We start from the raw sequence: 21432 nt of genomic DNA, 5'->3' as shown, positions 1-21432 counted from the left end.
AATCCAGTGAAGATGAAGGGTTGATAAGAAATTGGCTAGTGCAGGTCAAGTGATTGAACTAGGATAGAAAGAACTCTAGCTGCAGGTAATTCTACTTAACCTGACAATAAAATTGGATTTTAAGGATCCACTTTAGTAAGCAATTCTGCAAACAGAGTCTTTGATTATTGAAAGGCCTTACCTTGACTCCCATATAACCAGCATACCCTTGAGAGTCTTTTCTTTAGTCGGGTAAGACTTGCTGAGTAATTCCATACTCAGGGTTTATTCCCCCGTTGTTTTCAGGTGAGGAGACAACAAACTTTTGTTGTTTTTGTACCAAGGTGGTGAAAAATGAGGACAATCAAGAATGAAGCTGCTGGAGGACCGAGTCCTCCTTAAAAACTTTTATGTAAAGAACTTAATGGGAGGAGTTTTTGCCTCCCAGGTATTGTAATAATACTTTTCAGCACTCGCCTTACGCTCTGGTCTGTAATAAATGACTTACTCTTACTTTTTAAATAAATGTAAGTTTATGTAATCACTTCCGCATTTCCGCATCTCCGATGAACATATTGTCTGTCAGACGGGTGAAACGTTCCTGGAAAGGTAAGAGAAAAGATACCGAACTTATCAAGTGATTCAAGAACATCTACAGGGTTGTCTGATGTCTGTTGGACAAGGACAACTGTAGGTGGGCCTAATGACTTGGGAGGTTCCGTCACAGACTTTGTAGCTTCTTCATGGCTTTTTGCACTCGATGATGTGGTCCCTGATGTTACATTTTACATGTGGGGGAATTGGGCCCTTGTATTGCACAGGGCTAAACAAAAAATGAAAATTACAACCTATGGCCCCATTAAAAACCTTTCTCCCCTCTTGAAAGAAAAAGGGTGCCATAGGAAAAAATAAGAAAATTGCATAGTTTACACATAAAATCTTCGAAGCTCATCCGCATTCCAAGACCTTGGTATGTCATTGCCATCCATGTCTTTTAGCCTGTAAGATCCAGATCTCGATGAAGATTCCACCAAAAAGGGACCTTCCCATTTGAGTTGAAGCTTCCCTACTGTATCTTGGTTGGTCACTCTACGAAGCACCAGATGTCCTAGCTCGATATTCTTCAATTTTACCTTTCGATCATGCCATTTGATTGTTTTGGCCTGGTACTTATTGATGTGTTCTATTGCTTGCAGTCTAGACCCTTTTATGGTGTCTTTTGTTATTTGGCAATCACCTTCATCCTCTGTCGAAACTAAGGTTCGTATTGAACCCGTTCTTGCTTCTTTCGGTGTTATTGCTTCATCACCAAACAGAAGCTTGAACGGGGTAAATCCTGTTGACCTTGATACAGCAGTGTTGTGGTTTCACACCACCTTTATTTAGTCGTCTGGCCACTTTCCTTTCGGTTGGTTGAAGATTGACTTCATTATTCCTGTTGTTATAATTCAGTTTGCTCTTTCTACCAGTCCATTTGACTCCGGATGCCTCACTAATGCGAAGTGTATTTTTGTACCAATCTAGTTACAAAAGGTTTTGAATGTTTCAACATCGAACTGAGTTCCGTTATCAACGGTGATAGCCTTTGGTAGGCCAAAGCGACAAACAATATTTTGCCAAAAGAATTTCTGTACTGTGGTCGAAGTTTTTGTAGATAAGGGCTTTGCTTCGATCCACTTAGAGAAGTACTCCACTGCCACCACAACATATTTCAAGTTGCCTTGTGCTGGTGGAAGTGGTCCTAACAAATCCAAACCCCACCTTTGCAGTGGACAAGTTGGTTGTATTAGCTAGGTTAAAGACGAAGGTTGTTTCTGGTCTCTGGCGCATCTTTGGCAATTTTCACATTTTTGAACCAAATCTGCTACATCCGAAGCTGCCTTCGGCCAGTAAAATCCTTGTCTGAAAACCTTCCCCAGCAGAGGCCTAGACCCAATATGAGCTCCACACAACCCCGCATGTATTTCCTTCATCAATTCTTGACCTTCGGCTCTGGACAAGCATTTGAGCAATGGAGAGCAGACTCCTTGTTTGTATAACTCCCCTTCTATGATTACATATGGTGTTGCTCTTGCTTCCATTCTTTTATTGTAAACTTCGTCATCCAAAAGACAATTGCCTTAGAGGAAAGATACAATCTCATTCCTCCAATCTTCACTATGTACTGGTAAAATTGTGAGCACCGCTCTTTCCATAAGTTCGACCGAAGGTGCTTTTATTGTTTCGAAGAATACCTCTGAAGGTGACGAAAGCCCCTGAGCCGCTAATTTAGCTAGCAAACCTACGTGCTCGTTTTCTCCTCTCGGAATGTTTTTACAGAAAAACCTTTGAAAGAGGCTTCCATCCTTCGGACTGCATCCAAATATTTTTCTAGCTTTGGGTCCCTTGCCTTGCTACTTTTGTCAATGTGACCTAAGATGACCTACGAGTCAGATTTGAGTATTGCCCTTCTTATTCCCATTGCCTTAAGCTTTCGAAGCCCCAAGAGAAGGGCTTCGTACTCTGCAATATTATTTGTGCAGTTGAAGTCCAATCTCGCTGCATAGCAGGTTCTGATTTTCGATGGTGAAATTAAAACAGCAGCTGCTCCTGCGCCGAAGGTTCCCTAGGACCCATCACAAAATATTGTCTAGGCTTCGGCATCAGTTGGTTTGTCTTCGTCCTGAGCCCCTGGTGTCCAATCAACAATTAAGTCTACTAACGCTTGGGATTGTATTGAAGATCTATGAACGAAATTGATAGTCAATTCATTCAATTCTGCATCCCATCTTCCAACCCTTCCTGTGGCTTCTCTATTTCTCATTATGTTCTGAAGGGGTTGTGAAGAAGGTACTATGATGTGGTATGCTTGGAAGTAATGCCGAAGCTTCCTGGAAGCCATTAATAAAGCATATAGTACCTTCTCTAACTCTGTATAATTTTTCTTTGATGCACTAAGTACTTCATAAACGAAGTACACTGGCACTTGTTTTCTTGTCTGGCCATCCTGCTTCTCTTGCACCAGTGCTGCACTAACCGCAGCGTGGGAAGCTGCTACGTACAACAACAATGGAGTTCCTGACGAAGGTGGAGTTAAGGTTGTCAGCTCTATCAAGTACTGCTTCAGCTCTTCGAAGGCTTTCTGCTGAGTTGGTCCCCATTGAAAGACTTCGGCTGACTTCAGCACTTCAAAGAATGGCAAGTTCTTCTCTGCTGATCTTGAAATAAATCTGTTCAATGATGCCAGTCTCCCTGTCAACCTCTGGGCACCCTTTCTTGACTTTGATGGCTCCATCCGAAGTATAGCTTCTATCTTACTTAGATTAGCTTCGATACCCGTTGTTGATACCAAGCAACCAAGAAATTTGCCCTTCTTCACTCCGAAGACACATTTCTCTGGATTTAGTTTAAGACCGACCCTTCTGAAGTTAACAAATGTTTCTTGCAAATCAGCAACATGATTTTCTTGCTTCGTGCTCTTTACTATGATATCATCAACATATGTCAGCACATTTCTGCCAATTTGGGAGTGAAGGACTTTGGTGGTCATCCTGCTGAAGCTTCCTCCAGCATTCTTGAGCCCCTGAGGAATCCGAAGGTAACAATAGGTCCCACTAGGAGTTATGAAGCTTGTCTTCGGCTCATCCTCCTTCTTCATCCAGTTTTGATGATAACCTGAGTAGTAGTCCAATAAGCTCATGAGCTCCAAAGTAGCTGCTGCATCCATAAGGGAATCTATTTTTGGTAGTGGGAATTCATCCTTCGGGCATGCCTTATTGAGATCTGTAAAGTCGATGCACATTCTCCATTTTCCATTAGCTTTCTTTACAATCACAGTATTAGCCAGCCACTCTGGGTATGTTACTTCTCTGATAACACCGGCACTCAGCAGCCTTTTCACTTCGTTTCATGTACCTTTTTCTGAAGCCTCTGTTTTCTTGGTCTGAAGGCTGGGTCTACATTGAGTGAGTGCTCAATGACATCTCTATTAACACCATAGAGATTATTGGCTGACCAAGCAAAAACATCCTTGTTGTTGAACTGGAATTTCAATAAAGTCTTCTCTTGCTCATCAGATAATTGAGATCCCAATAATACCTTCTGCTCGGCTATGTATTCACATAAAAGCATGAGCTTTGGTTGATCTGCTGAAGCAGCCTTTTCTCTTTTATGCTTATATTGCCAATGAGCTTCGGCTTCATCTATGTTATGGATGGCCTTCGAATCTGTCCATCTTCCTTCGGCTCTCCTGGCAGCCTCTTGGCTTCCATGTACAGCAATGGGCCCTTGGTCAGAAGGTATCTTCATGCAATGATATGCTAGGTGGAGTATCGCTTCGAAGGCGTTCAGTGTCCCTCGACCAATGATTTCATTGTAGGGATACTCCATATTGACAATGTCGAAGACGACTGTTCTGTTCTTGTGTTGTGAACATAGCCAAAGGTGATCGGTATAGTTATCTTGTCGAGCGCCACAATCTGTCTTCCTCCGAAGCCACAAAGGGGGTGTGTTGCATCATGTATTTTGTCGTCCGGCTCTTGCATTTGCCTGAAAGCCTTCGCACAGATGATGTCTGTCGCACTGCCTGTGTCCACTAGGACATTGTGGACCAGGAACCCCTTGATGACACAAGATATGACCATTGCACCGTTGTGAGGATAATCCTTGAGCTAAAGGTCTTTTTGGGAGAAGGTGATTGGTATATGAGACCATTTGGACTTGATGAAGGGTCCTTGCACTCCAACATGTTGTACCCTTCTCTGTGCTCCTTTCTTCTGCTTCTTGTTGGCTGGTTCAGAACTTGAGCCGCCTGTGATTGGGAGCACCAGCTTCATAGCCGAAGGTGCCACAGCTTGGTTGACTTGCGAAGTCATTGTCGCAATCATGGAAGTGAGTTCACCGGAGGTGGGCGCCGATATTGGTTACTTGTTCTCAAATGTTGTGAATCAAGAACAAGGCAACACAATCGTTAATCATTAAGGACCTTCATCCTTCGAAGCATTATTTCCTCAAGGGTATAATGCTCATCAGACGAAGGTCGAGAAGGACATACCTTCATCATATTAATATATGGAAGAAAATGCGAAGGGGTGAATATGATAATCATATCTTAATAATTCATTTATTCTTGCATTCCATAAAATATAAATGAATATCAACAATGTAAATATTACATTGATACATTCGGCTTGCTCGAAGGCAAGGATGCGAGAGAGTAAACACAATCCAATGTCCGCAGTACGAGATTACTGTTCATCTATTTATAGGCACGGGACGCAGCTCGGGTAAAATTACATCCATGTCCTTGAACATTTGTTTACAAGCAATCCAAACTAATAAGGTCTATCTAGTCTTTTTTTCCTTCTCTGCTTGGTTTGGGCCGAAGCTACTAAGCTTCGACATTCTGCATTGTTGCTTCTACGCAGGGTCTTCGTCTTGAGGGGCTAAACCGAGGCTGAAGATGGCTTCAGCGAGCCTCTGTATTATTTTGCCGAAGATGTTTTTGCCTTGAGGACCTTCGGCAGAGAAGACTCCAACACTATTTTGAAGTTATCAAAATCAGTAATATAAACAATATTTAGTATGGATATATATATGTTTTTTTGTATTTGATTTCTTTATGTTTCACTATCGCAGACAATGTCTACATCTACTTAGCAGGAGCATGGTTACTATGCTGCAATGAGATGTGCTCCATCTTGTTTGAAAAATGTAGCATCTTTGATGCCAGATAGGCTAAAAGAAAGGGTAAAGCAGCTAGGTTTCAGTTCATTATTGTAAATGAACATTGAAGCAATTGAGGATCGGATCCTAGTTGGTCTCTTGTTGTCTAGTTTGAATGACTCTCCTTTATGCATCAAACTTGGTGGACAGTCCTTGCCAATAACAATAGAGGCTATTCAAGTTGTTACTAGATTACCAAAGGGGGAAGACAAGTTTCCTAAGCTAGACTACCAGTCCATGATACTTCCACATCTAATTTTAGGTCAGTAATAATTACATCCATTCTTTTGGTTATTACCTATTTTTTCTTTTTTGTAGTTGCTACATGTTTAGTAAATTTTTCTATTAATTTTTTATGTATAGAAAATTATGTGATGAAAATGGAATGGTTAAGATCTATATAAATGATCATGCAAAGGGAATATCTGCTTATATGAAGCTCAATTCGAAGGAGGTCCCTCGTTGGGTTGTTGAAAGAAGGATCAATGACCACATAAATCATGGGGACGATTGGATTTTACAATGTTTCTTTGTTCCTGCAAGCAATTATCTTCTGTTTCCTTCGGCCAACTTGAATATATCTAGGAGTGATTTTGCTCCTGTCCAAGTTTTGGAGACAGCACAACGATATGATTGGTATCAGGCTATTTGTGATTATCTCAAGCTGAAGGCAGGGAAATTCAGGAGCGATCGTTGCAAGAAAGCAGCCACACCCATGATCTAGAGATGTGTACATTTTTTGATTGTAAGTTTTTATTTTTTACTTAGTAATATATTGCTTTTGCTTGGATATACCGGCGATTTCCGCGATTAGAGCACCTCCAACGGTTTAGGTATAATCCTAGCTAAATTTGGAGTATTGAGGGCTATAAAAAAGATAGATAAGTTCTAAATGGGTGGATGTATCCAACAAACTCTCCAAATATAAATGTTGGCCTGTAAAATCTCAACTACTCATCGTTTAAAATTTCATCCACAGTATCCAATGGAATGGCGCATTGTAGTTCTTTGATCTGACACCATCACGCGCAACACCCTCTTCACGCCCGAGCCAAGTCAGCAACTTCTCACCTTCTGTTTTCCACAACACTTGGCCACCCAGACTTCGTCGTTGGCGCATCACCGAGGTGATGCCAATTGTGTACCTAGAAGCTACTGCCACCGAGAGTTGGACACCTTGGACGGTGTCGTCGCGCCATCATGACATCGACTACAGAATATGCGAGAACGATGATGGGGAAGACTGTGGCGGCGTGGGAAACTCGCAGTAGTGAGGGCACAGGATCAGTCGGCCGCGAGCAAATCGACGGTGGTGACTGGAGAGCGGGAGGAAATGCAGGAACGACAATTGTCCACTGCGGCGAGTGGGCAGGAGGTTGCGAGGGAGGGAGATGGCGAGTCGTACGCCTCAACAAAGATGCCTAGCGAAAAGGAGGAGATACCTAGACAGATTGCGAGAAGAGGAAGATGCACAGTCTCTTGGATGAGTTTTCAACATGGTTTTTTATTTGTTTACCGAGCCCAATAAATTTACATAGGCTGTTGGAGGTGCCCTTATGCATGTTAGCAAATAGATTTTCCTATGTAACACGGTTTTTGTTTTATTTTTATTATCTTTTTTGTAGGTTTACTACCTCGACAATCTTCAAAGTGGCGTCGCGCTTCCTGGGGTGACACCTCGATGGGTGTCTTTACCCGAAATATAATAAAACACATTGCAGAGCTTGCCAAAAGATCCGACAGATATGGAAAGAATTATGCCAACCTTCCAGTAAGTAGACAACTGTAATTAGTAACAAAATATATGATAGACTTTGATTGCCAAGTAACAATATATTTAGTTATTTTTTACACTATAAGCAACGTTTTCTTATGTACAAAACATAACAAATACTGTCACGTAAAAACTAAATGATAAAAACTCAGTAATTATATTTTCAGTAACTTCTACCTATATACATGATGTATTATTTATTCAGAAAGATTCAGTAATAATTGTTTGATCGAGCAGTTACCCATTTATTATATCAATATTTTATACGACTTACTAACTATTATTATATTGTAGTAATTATCTACGTCTAGGAATTCAGTTTTTTTCCTTGCATGACTGTTTGATTTGATAACATAGTTCAATAATTATACATAATCATAATTAATAGCGAGTAACTCGGTACACTAATTATACATAATGATGCTCTCAGTTAATGGATACTGAGCAGACAATATATTTGACCATCCGCGGCAACGACATTAATAGGACTGCTAAATATGTGCCAATGAGACATTGCCGGAAGGTTCGAGCAAATCGTGGCAGGAAGCCGACATCTGCCGGTGTTTGTGATAAATCTAAAGATTCCATCACCCCCAAAGCCATGCTAGCTCGTAAGATGTTACCGGAAGGTACTAGCAAAACAGTGGCAAGAAGCCAACACCAGTTACTGGACATATGCAATCTCCTATCAGAGTATCAGTGATGGATCTAGCTAGGGGGGGGGGGGGGGGGGGGGGGGGGGGGGTTGGGGGAGTCAACAATGTAAGTGATAAAAACCTTATGGTGTTTAGTAATTTTTGTTTTCATAATATACAGTAATAAATACATTTTTAATAACCATTGTAGATTGTTCTTTTCAAGATTGAAATTCGCCTGAGTAGTTGGAAAGGCAAACATCCCTCCATCGAGGGCAGATTGACATTGATCAACTCAATGCTCACTTGCCTGCCAATGTATATGATGTCTTTCTTCGACGTTCCCAAAGGCGTGATGAAAAAATTAGATTACTTCAGATCTCGCTTCTTTTGGTAAGGAGATGAACATAAGAAAAAATACTGGCAATCGAAGTGGAAGGTACTCACCCAACTTAGGAACCAAGGTGGTTTAGGTCTCCACGATTTGAGGATTAAAAACACAGCTATGCTTGGTAAATGGCTCTTCAATCTTCTGAACTTGGATGGAATATGGAAACAATTGCTTCGGAATAAATACCTTAGATCTATCCCTCTATCCCAAGCAGAATGGAGGCAGGGAGATTCATATTTTTGGTGTGGCCTAATGAAGATCAAACATGAGTTTTCCAGTTTTGGAGCTTTTAAGATACAGGATGGCACACAGGTCCGGTTCTGGAAAGATATTTGGTTGGGATCTACACCCATGAGAGCCCAATATCATTATCTTTATAATATCGCCAGATCTAAAAAGGCCACTATTGCCGATGTACTCAGTTTCTCCCCACCAAATATTTCTTGGCGAAGGGCTCTAGTAGGGAACATGTTAGTAGCTTGGAATAGATTACTTTCTCACATTGCTAACCTCACCCTAAGGCCGGAACCTGCCACATTTCACTGGAAACTAACACAGAATGGTATTTTCTCGATGAAATCATTCTACCATGCCCTGATTCGGGTGGGCTCCCCAAATCTGAACAAAAGTCTTTGGAAGATTAGATCACCTCTCAAAGTCAAAGTCTTTCTCTAGTACCTACATAGAGGTGTGCTTCTCACGAAAGATAATTTAGCTAGGCGCAATTGGATAGGTAATAGCGTCTGTTGCTTCTGTCGTCTTGAAGAAACCATACAACATCTCTTTTTCGAATGCAGATTCACTAGAGCAGTATGGTCCTTTTTCATTGTGCGTCTAACATTCCACAACCTGTCAGTGCAATCCATATGTTTGGGTTGTGGCTTGAGGGTTAATCTGATTCAATGCATCCTGTTGCTATGCTAGGGGCAGAAGCTATGTGTTGGTCAATTTGGTTAAACAGAAATAACAATATTTTTTTAAAAGAAAAAAATTGATATTCCCCTGTGCAGGTTATCTTCACGATGGTGCACTGGAAACGCTCATGGGTGCCCCTGCAACGTTCGGATGCACATGACCTTCTTATGGAGGCTTCACTTCACTTGACACATTTGGTCGTGGAGTTTTTCTCTCAGGCTTATGGGTGGCGGTCTAGTCTAAGGATTGATAGTCACTAGAGTATGATTGGCTTCAGGATATCTTGTTTTGTTGGGCTTATGGGTCGCGGAGTTTGTTTCAAGACTTTGCTTCACCTCGTTGTAATGGACTCGAAATTAATATATTTTCCTTTTCCAAAAAAATGTGCCATGACATAGCTTATCCGGTAAAGATATCTCTCGACATAACTACATCCAAGGGGACAATGGTAGGATTAACCTGCTCAAATGCATGCCAATGATTAGTCTCATTGTACCGTTGAAGTACTGCGTCCTGAACAGAATAGTGATTTTCGTAGCTCATTGTACCGTGCAAGTAGCACATAACCTGCTCAAATGCACTGCCAATGATTAGTCTCGGAGTTTGACATGAACCTGCTTAATTTACTCACAACACCTTATTGCACTAGCAAGATACATGAGTGAACTGATAATCTAAGAATATTTCAGTTGGTCGAAACCAATTATTCTTTTGGGAGTGTTACACTAGAACCATAAGGTGTTCAACCAAAAATAAAAATAAAAAATTACAAAAGGAAACCACGTTTCCGCAAGGCAAGGGACGTGATTTTGGTAGACCATTCACGTCGTGTGCCCTTCGTCATCCATGACTTGGTGGGAGAGAAACATCTATATATAAACTACTCTAACTCCACTTAATCTAGCAATCTAGTACATGGTTTTTTTTTTAGATTTTCTAGGATTTAATTGGTTTTCTCTATTGGGCTAAGCCCACAGATCCAATATCTGGAAGGTGCTGCTGCCCGCCACAACCGCATCGGTTCTTTTGGAGATGGTTCATGGCAAGTATTGTGCTTCATGGACTCGCACAGAGCGTTCTTCCAGGTAGCACAGCTGAGGGGAGCCAATGAAGTTTGGAAGACGAAGGCGCCGCCGTGAGTGAGGTTTTTCTTTTGTCTTGCTTTGCATTAACGTTTATGGACTGCAAACCGCCTGCTGCTCGGATGTGTTGAGGACTTTGGACTTTTGGAGACCCTTTTGCTTGCAGATGTTGGGCCCTGAAAATGCTGGTCGATTGGTAGGTTGGCGCAACGGAGTATGCTTGGCTCGCTCTGCATTGCGCGATGGTTTCGACGCCATGGTCCTGTTTGGTCCATTTGGAAAGAAAGAATCGACAGCCGGTTGGTGTTGTCAAGCAGCTGGTCACGCAAAGGATAAGATTGGTTGGAAGGAGACTTCGTCAGCTCACCCCAGAAATAGAATAGTCTTGTAGGTAGTGCAGTGCCATGTCTTGGTGTTAGATTATATAATTTATACAGAATATAATTTCAAACAAATAAGCCCTAAGCTGTGCGTTACTGCTCTGTAAAAAAAATTCTTTTTACTAAATAGATTAGGTAAAAATGAGAGAACCAGCAGGAGCAAGGACACCACTTTAAAAAAACCAACCAAAAATTAAACCGACTTGCAATTTGTTGGGAGGAAGGAGCCGGCGGAAGGTGGGTGGATGATTAAGAACTTGATCAGACGAAGCTTGTCCTACGTGAGTGCTTGTATGATTCATGCAGCGATGCGCGGTAGACAGAGAGGACAGCTGACCTCACTAGTCACAACCACCTCGACGTTGATCCATGCTCTGTTAGTCAGCATTATGTCGTAAACTAGTCCGACAGAACGAAAAAAAAACACAAGGAAATCACCCTTAAATACCTCGAGCCTGCGAGCCGTGAGCTGCGTGCGGGCCTGCGGCTACTGGCAGCGCAGAGGAGCGCGAGAGGGGGTCTGCAGGGAATGGCCGGTGACGTCGCGCGCCGTGTGCCGCGGACTGCGCTGCAGGGAAGCCGGAAGGCGAGGAGGAAGATGGCGGTGGCCAGGCTCGGCGGGAGCGGCAGGACGCGGCGCAGGTTCCTGGGCACGGCGCTGATCCGGCGGCTGCGGCTGCGGTGTGTAGCGGCCCTGTACAGGCGGGCTCTGCGGCGGCTGCGCGCGGCCTGCGCCAGCGACGCCGTCCAGCGCGTCCTGGAGAGCGCCGCACTGGTTGGCGCCGTGCGCATGGACGCCGGGGTCTGAGGCTATAGATGTCCAAAAAGCACGTGGCCCGTTAACACGGCACGAAGCACGTTATTTTAGCACGACACGAGCACGACACGGCACGAATTGAAACGGGCCCGGGCTCAGCCCGGCCCAAATAGCGTGCCGGGTCCGACAGATATTTGAGCCCGTCGGGCTGGCCCGAGCACGGCCCGGTATCTGCCGGGCCTTTTAACCGGCCCGTTTATTCTAATACCACTAAAATCTAAATCCTGATTTCTCCATCCACCCCAGCCGCCAGCCCACTCTCCCACTCTTCCTCCCTCTCGCTCCTGGTTCCCTCCTCCCTGCGGCCGGCACACTTCCTGCAGATCCCGCGCGAGTCCTGAGCTCCTGGCCGGCCACGGCGCATGCAGCCGCGCAGACCATAGCACAGGAGCGCCGTGCGGCCGCACCGCTCCCGTGTTCCGCTCTGGGCTCAGGTCGTCGGTGCTGGGCACAGCACCGTGCGATCTCGCGTCTCCGCTCCGGCTCTGCGCTCTTCGTCTCCGCTCCTCCATGGTGGGCTCGTCGCGGCCGGAGCTCTGGGCTCATGTCGTCGCGGCCAGCAGCGCGATGGCCAGCAGCGCGAAGCCCAGCAGCGCGGCCAGGAACGCCGAACGCGCACGCGAAGGCCAGCAGTGCGATGGCCGCCCTCGCCGCGACGACCGCCGTGCTCGGGCCGGCACGGGCTTCTCCGTGGGCCGTGCTTTCCGGGCCAGCCCGGCACGGATGGGCCGGCTCAGTGCCGTGCTCGGCTGGTGTAGGCAGCCCGTCGGGCGGCACGGCCCGGCACGATTATCTGGCCGGGCTCAAACGGGCCGGGCTGGAACGGGCTCGGGCTGGGCCGGGCCGTGCCGCCCGTTTGGACATCTATATCTGAGGCTCTGAGCAATCCGCTCGTAGCCCCACCCGTGGCCGGCTGCCCGACGCGCATGCGCACGTGGGATTCTGGTGCCCGGTAGGGAGCGCGATGCGCGGTTGCGAGTATTATTCAGTCGTACGTATACGCAAAGTGCATTGATCGCTCCAAAAGTTTGTAGTACTACTTGTGTCTCCGAGTATAACCTTGATATCTCGAACTATAGTTGTACATGAAGCACAGGCCCGTTAACCCGGCCCGAGGCCCGTTTTTTTAGCCCGGTTCGCGCCCGACACGGCACATAAGGGATGGGCCCGGGCTGGCATGGCCTAGTGGAGCAGGTCGTGCCTGGGCCGCTAGCCAGGCACGTGGGCCGGCACGGCAGGGCCTGCTCCCGTGCGGACAGCCCGGTCGGGCCCGTCGCCACCGCCAGCGGCCAACCTTACTACCTCCTCGGCTCCTCGCCCCCTGGGCCCCACCTCTCAGCCTCTCGCACTCGCACTCGATCTCTGCTCCCTCTCTCTCCCGACTCGGCGGTGATTCCCCTTTAGCAATTGACTTGGCGATTCGGCTCCACCCGTCCTCCGTCGCGGCGCTGCCCCGATCCAGCGACCTCGGCTCCCGTCCCCGACGCCGGTGATGAAAGTCGCCTAGAGGAGGGTGAATAGGGCGAGTCTGAAATTTACAAACTTTAAGCACAACTATAAGCCGGGGTTAGCGTTAAAATATAAACGAGTCCGAAAGAGAGGGCAAAAACAAAACACGAGCAAATAAGGCGGATGACACGGTGATTTGTTTTACCGAGGTTCGGTTCTTGCAAACCTACTCCCCGTTGAGGTGGTCACAAAGACTGGGTCTCTTTCAACCCTTTCCCTCTCTCAAACGGTCACTTAGACCGAGTGAGCTTCTCTTCTCAATCAAACGGGACATTAAGTCCTCACAAGGACCACCACACAATTGGTGTCTCTTGCCTTGGTTACAATTGAGTTGGAATCAAGAAAGAATGAAGAAGAAAAGCAATTCAAGCGCAAGAGCTCAAAAGAACACAATTGTCTCTCTCACTAGTCACTATTTGATTGGAATGATCTTTGGACTTGGGAGAGGATTTGATCTCTTGTTTGTGTCTTGTATTGAATACTATAGCTCTTGTATGAGGTGTGAAGGCTGAAAACTTGGATGCAATGAATGGTGGGTGGTTGGGGGTATTTATAACCTCAACCACCAAAATAGCCGTTGGTGAAGGCTATTGTCACATGGCGCACCGAACAGTCCGGTGCGCCCACCGGACTGTCCGGTGCGCCAGCCACGTCACCCGGCCGTTGGGTTCTGACCGTTGGAGCTTTTGACAGCTGGGCCACCGGACAGTCCGGTGCGCCTGTCCTGACTTCTGCGCGCGCAGGCGCGCACTCTAGCGCATTTATTGTTCTTGCAGACAACCATTGGCGCTGTGTAGCCGTTACTCCGCTGGCATGCCAGACAGTCCGGTGCTACACCGGACAGTCCAGTGAATTATAGCGGAGTGGCTCCCAGAATTCTCGAAGGTGGCAAGTTCAGAGTTTGGTTCCCTGGTGCACCGGACACTGTCCGGTGCGCTAGACCAGGGCACACTTCGGTTGTCTTTTGCTCTTTTTATTTGAATCCTTTCTTGGTCTTTTTATTGGTTTGTTGTGAACCTTTGGCACCTGTAAAACTTATAATCTAGAGCAAACTAGTTAGTCCAAATATTTGTGTTGGGCAATTCAACCAGCAAAATCAATTAGGAAAAGGTGTAAGCCTATTTCCCTTTCAATCTGTAAGGGACCGGTATGCACGCCCTGGGTTAGTACCACCTCGCCTAGCTAAGGGGGCCATGATGCACTTATAAGGGCGGGCCTCCCTCCTCTCTCAGCCTAGGTTTTGAGAGCGAGGTGCCCGTCTAAATAGGCTGCACACGAGCGCATGAACGTCCGACGCTGGCGATGGTGGGCTTTGGGCGGACTGGCCCAGTGGGTGCGTTACACAATCTCCCCCTTTTTGGTGATTGATGCCAATACAAATCAAAGCAAGTATCTAAGTGCATAATTGAACTAGTTTGCATAATGTAAGTGCAAAGGTTACTTAGAATTGAACCAATATATATTCTCATAACATATGCAAGGATGCTTTCTTCATATTAAAAATTTGGACCACGCTTGCACCACATGTTTTGTTTTTGCAAACTCTTTTGGAAATTCTTTTTCAAAGTCTTTTGTAAATAGTCAAAGATATATGAATAAGATTTTGAGAAGCATTTTCAAGATTTGAAATTTTCTCCCCTGTTTCAAATGCTTTTCATTTGACTAAACAAAACTCCCCCTCAACAAAAATCCTCCTCTTAGTGTTCAAGAGGGTTTTAGATATTAATTTTAAGACAGGTTATACCAATTTGAAATTGTATAAAAAATAAGATACCAATTTGAAAAACACTTCTTTAAATACAAATTGAAAGACTAAATTTTGCAAATTGGTGGTGGTGCGGTCCTTTTGCTTTGGGCTAATACTTTCTCCCCCTTTGGCATGAATCGCCAAAAACGGATACTTGAGTGAAATATAAGCCCTTTTTAACTACTTTCTCCCCCTATGATAAATAACATATGAGTGAAGATTATACCAAAGTTGGAGAGTGACGCGGAGCGACGGCGAAGGATGAATAATTCGATGGAGTGGAGTGGAAGCCTTTGTCTTCGCCGAAGACTCCTTGTCCCTTTCAATCTATGACTTAGCATGAATTGCACTTGAAACCACATTATTCATAGCACATGAAAGAGAGATGATCAAAGGTATATAAATGAGCTATGTGTGCAAAATATCAATCAAAATTCCTAGAATCAAGAATATTTAGCTCATGCCTAAGTTTGGTAAAAGTTTGCTCATCTAATGGCTTGGTAAAGATATCGGCTAATTGTTCTTTGGTGTTAATATATGCAATCTCGATATCCCCCTTTTGTTGGTGATCCCTTAAAAAGTGATACTGAATGGCTATGTGTTTAGTGCGGCTATGCTCAACGGGATTATCCGCCATGCGGATTGCACTCTCATTATCACATAGAAGAGGAACTTTGGTTAATTTGTAACCATAGTCCGTGAGGGTTTGCCTCATCCAAAGTAATTGCGCGCAACAATGGCCTGCGACAATATACTCGGCTTCAGCGGTAGAAAGAGCGACAGAATTTTGCTTCTTTGAAGACCAAGACACCAGAGATCTTCCCAAGAACTGGCAAGTCTCTGATGTGCTCTTTCTATTAATTTTACACCCTGCCCAATCAGCATCTGAATAACCAAGTAAATCAAATGTAGATCCCCTGGGGTACCAAAGGCCAAACTTAAGAGTATAAACTAAATATCTCAAGATTCGTTTTACAGCCCTAAGGTGAACTTCCTTAGGATCGGCTTGGAATCTTGCACACATGCATACGGAAAGCATAATGTCCGGTCGAGATGCACATAAGTAGAGTAAAGAACCTATCATCAACTAGTATACCTTTTGATCTATGGATTTACCTCCCGTGTCGAGGTCGAGATGCCCATTAGTTCCCATGGGTGTCTTGATGGGCTTGGCATCCTTCATCCCAAACTTGGTGAGTATGTCTTGAATGTACTTCGTTTGGCTGATGAAGGTGCCCTCTTGGAGTTGCTTCACTTGCAATCCTAAGAAGTACTTCAACTCCCCCATCATAGACATCTCAAATTTTTGAGTCATGATCCTACTAAACTCTTCACATGTAGATTCGTTAGTAGACCCAAATATAATATCATCAACATAAATTTGGCATACAAACAAATCATTTGCAAGAGTTTTTGTAAAGATAGTAGGATCGGCTTTTCCGACTTTGAAGCCATTAGTGATAAGAAAATCTCTTAGGCATTCATACCATGCTCTTGGGGCTTGCTTGAGCCCATAAAGCGCCTTAGAGAGTTTATATACATGGTTAGGGTACTCACTATCTTCAAAGCCGGGAGGTTGTTCAATATAGACCTCCTCCTTGATTGGTCCATTGAGGAAGGCGTTTTTCACGTCCATTTGATAAAGTTTGAATCCATGGTAAGTAGTATAGGCAAGTAATATACGAATTGACTCAAGCCTTGCTACGGGTGCATAAGTTTCACCGAAATCCAAACCTTCGACTTGTGAATATCCCTTGGCCACAAGTCGGGCTTTGTTCCTTGTCACCACACCATGCTCATCTTGTTTGTTGCGGAAGACCCACTTGGTTCCTACAACATTTTGGTTAGGACGTGGAACTAAATGTCATACCTCATTCCTCGTGAAGTTGTTGAGCTCCTCTTGCATTGCCAACACCCAATCCGAATCCCTTAATACGTCTTCTACCCTATATGGCTCAATAGAAGACATAAAGGAGTAATGTTCACAAAAATGAGCAACACGAGATCGAGTAGTTACCCCCTTTTAAATATCGCCGTGGATGGAGTTCACGGGGTGATCTCGTTGTATTGCTTGGTGGACTCTTGGGTGTGGCAGTCTTGGACCGTCATCATCTTCCTTGTCTTGATCATTGCCATCTCCCCCTAGATCATTGCCCTCCTCTTGAGGTGGCTCATCTTCTTGATCTTCATTTTCATCCTCTTGAGCTTGATCCTCATCTTGAGTTGGTGGAGATGCTTGCATGGAGGAAGATGGTTGATCTTGTGCTTGTGGAGGCTCTTCAGATTCCTTAGGACACACATCCCCAATGGACATGTTCCTTAGCACGACGCATGGAGCCTCTTCAGCATCTAGCTCATCAAGATCAACTTGCTCTACTTGAGAGCCGTTAGTCTCATCAAACACAATGTCACAAGAGACTTCAACTAGTCCAGTGGACTTGTTAAAGACTCAATATGCCCTTGTGTTTGAATCATAACCAAGTAAAAAGCCTTCTACAGCCTTAGGAGCAAATTTAGATTTTCTACCTCTTTTAACAAGAATAAAACATTTGCTACCAAAGACTCTAAAATATGAAACATTGGGCTTTTTACCGGTTAGGAGTTCATATGATGTCTTCTTGAGGATTTGGTGTAGATATAACCGGTTGATGGCGTAGCATGCGGTGTTGACCGCCTCCGCCCAAAACCGATCCGAAGTCTTGTACTCATCAAGCATGGTCCTTGCCATGTCCAATAGAGTTCTATTCTTCCTCTCCACTACACCATTTTGTTGTGGCATGTAGGGAGAAGAGAACTCATGCTTGATGCCCTCCTCCTCAAGGAAGCCTTCTATTTGTGAGTTCTTGAACTCCGTCCCGTTGTCGCTTCTAATCTTTTTGATCCTTAAGCCGAACTCATTTTGAGCCCGTCTTAAGAATCCCTTTAAGGTCTCTTGGGTTTGAGATTTTTCCTGCAAAAAGAACACCCAAGTGAAGCGAGAATAATCATCCACAATTACAAGACAATACTTACTCCCGCCGATGCTTATGTAAGCTATCGGGCCGAATAGGTCCATGTGGAGTAGCTCAAGCGGCCTGTCGGTCGTCATGATGTTCTTGTGTGGATGATGAACACCAACTTGCTTTCCTGCTTGACATGCTCTACAAACCCTTTCTTTCTCAAAATGAACATTGGTTAGTCCCAAAATGTGTTCTCCCTTTAGAAGCTTATGAAGATTCTTCATCCCAACATGGGCTAGTCGGCGGTACCAGAGCCAACCCATGTTAGTCTTAGCAATTAAGCAAGTGTCGAGTTCAGCTCTATCAAAATCTACTAAGTATAGCTGACCCTCTAACATTCCCTTAAATGCTACTGAATCATCACTTCTTCTAAAGACAGTAACACCTATATCCATAAACAGACAGTTGTAGCCCATTTTACATAATTGAGAAACAGAAAGCAAATTGTAATCTAAAGAGTCTACAAGAAAAACATTGGAAATAGAATGGTCAGAAGATATAGCAATTTTACCCAACCCTTTGACCAAACCTTGATTTCCATCCCCGAATGTGATAGCTCTTTGGGAATCATGATTTTTCTCGTAGGAGGAGAACATCTTTTTCTCCCCTGTCATGTGGTTTGTGCACCCGCTATCGATGATCCAACTTGAGCCCCTGAATGCATAAACCTACCAAACAAGTTTAGGCCTTGTTCTTAGGTACCCAAACGGTCTTGGGTCCTTTCACATTAGAAACAAGCACCTTGGGTACCCAAACACAAGTCTTGGAGCCCTTGTGTTTGCCCCCAACATATTTGGCAACTATTTTGCCTGATTTGTTAGTAAGCACATAGGATGCATCAAATGTCTTAAATGAAATGTTATGTTCATTTGATGCAATAGAAGTTTTCTTCTTAGGCAATTTAGCATGGGTTGATTGCCTAGAACTAGATGCCTCACTCTTATAAATAAAAGCATGATGGGAGCCAGAATGAGACTTCCTATAATGAATTCTCCTAATTTTATGCTCGGGATAACCGGCAGGGTATAAAATGTAACCCTTATTATCCTGAGACATGGGAGCCTTACCCTTAACAAAGTTAGATAATCTTTTAGGAGGGGCATTAAGCTTGACATTGTCTCCCCTTTAGAAGCCAATGTCATCCTTAATGCCCGGGCGTCTCCCACTATAAAGCATACTACGAGCAAATTTAAATTTTTCATTTTCTAACTCATGCTCGGCAATTTTAGCATCTAATTTTGCTATATGATCATTTTGTTGTTTAATCATAGCAATGTGATCATGAATAGCATCAATGTTAATATCTCTACATCTAGTGCAAATAGTAACATGCTCAATGGTAGATGTAGGGGGTTTGCAAGATTTTAGTTCAACAATCTTAGCATGCAAAATATCATTCTCATCTCTAAGATTGAAAATAGAAGCATTGCAAACATTTTACTCTTTAGCCTTAGTAATTAATTTTTCATTCTCAATCCTAAGGCTAGTAAGAGATTCATTCAACATGTCAATCTTAGCAATTAAACTATCATTATCATTTCTAAGATTAACAATTGAATCATCACAAACATTTGATTTCTCAACCTTAGCAATTAATTTGGCATTTTCATTTCTAAGGTTGGAAATAACATCATGGCAAGTGCTTAGCTCACTAGATAATTTTTCACATTTTTCTACTTCTAGAGCATAAGCATTTTTAACCTTAACATGCTTTTTGTTTTCTTTAATAAGGAAGTCCTATTGGGTATCCAAGAGTTTATCCTTCTCATGAATAGCACTAATCAATTCATTTAATTTCTCTTTTTGTTGCATGTTAAGATTGTCAAAAAGAGTAAGCAAGTTTTCCTCATTATCACTAGAATTATCCTCATCACTAGAAGTTGCATACTTAGTAGAGGATTTTTATTTTACCTTCTTCTTCTTACCATCCTTTGCCATGAGGCACTTGTGGCCGATGTTAGGGAAGAGGAGTCCCTTGGTGACGGTGATGTTTGCTGCGTCCTCGTCGAAGGAGGAGTCGGTGGAGCTCTCGTCAGAGTCCCACTCCCAGCAAACATGGGCATCGCCGCCCTTCTTCTTGTAGTACCTCTTATTTTCTCTCCTCTTTCCCTTCTTGTCGTTATCCCTGTCACTATCACTAGACAAAGGGCATTTAGCGATAAAATGATCGGGTTTACCACACTTGTAGCAAACCTTCTTGGAACGGGACTTGTAATCTTTCCCCTTCTGTTGCTTGAGGATTTGGCGGAAGCTCTTGATGATGAGCGTCATCTCCTCATTGTCGAGCTTGGAGGCGTCGATGGGGACCCTACTAGGTGTAGAGTCTTCTTTCTTCTCCTTCGTTGCCTTGAATGCAACGGGTTGCACATCGGGTGTGGAGGAGGCGCCTCGCTCGATGATTTGTTTGGAGCCTTTGATCATTAGTTCAAAGCTCACAAACTTTCCTATCACTTCCTCGGGAGACATTAGTTTATATCTTGGATCACCACAAATTAATTGTACTTGAGTAGGGTTAAGAAAAACAAGTGATCTAAGAATAACCTTGACCATTTCATGGTCATCCCATTTGGAGCTCTCGAGGTTGCGCACTTGGTTCACCAAGGTCTTTAACCGATTGTACATGGCTTGCGGGTCTTCTTCTTGGTTGAGCATGAACCGACCGAGCTCCCCCTCGATCGTTTCCATTTTGGTGATCTTGGTCACCTCGTCTCCTTCATGCGCAGTCTTTAGTACGTCCCAAATCTCTTTTGCACTTTTCAACCCTTGCACCTTATTATACTCCTCCGGACTTAGAGAGGTGAGGAGTATAGTAGTTGCTTGAGAGTTGAAGTGCTCGATTTGGGCCACCTCGTCCTCATCATAATCTTCATCCCCTACGGATGGTACCTGAAAGGGAATTAGGCTTACACCTAGTTCCTAAATAATTTTGGTGGTTGAATTGCCCAACACAAATATTGGACTGACTAGTTTGCTCTAGTGTATAAGTTATACAGGTGCAAAAGGTTCACATCTAGCCAATAAAAAGATCAAGTGTTGGATTCAATAAAGGAGCAAAGGGGCAACCGAGGGCACCCCTGGTCTGGTGCACCGGACTGTCCGGTGTGCCACCGGACAGTGAACAGTACCTGTCCGGTGCACCAGGGAACTCAGACTTAAACTCTTCACCCTCGGGATTTCTCGGAAGACGGCGCGCTATAATTCACCGGACTGTCCGGTGTGCACCGGACATGTCCGGTGCTCCAAGGAAGCTCGGCCTCCTGAACTCACCAGCCTCGGGTTCGCGCGACAGCCGCTCCGCTATAATTCACCGGACTGTCCGGTGTGCACCGGACTGTCCGGTGTGCCAGCGGAGCAACGGCTCTCTGCGGCGCCAACAGCTCTCTGCGCAGCATTAAATGCGCGCGCAGCGCGCGCAGTCGTCAGGGCTGCCCATACCGGTGCACCGGACATCAAACAGTGCATGTCCGGTGTGCACCGGACACCCAGGCGGGCCCACAAGTC

This window comes from Zea mays, chromosome 1, assembly GCF_902167145.1.
Source record: "Zea mays cultivar B73 chromosome 1, Zm-B73-REFERENCE-NAM-5.0, whole genome shotgun sequence".
Taxonomy (NCBI): Eukaryota; Viridiplantae; Streptophyta; class Magnoliopsida; order Poales; family Poaceae; genus Zea; species Zea mays.
This window is presented reverse-complemented; position numbering follows the sequence as displayed.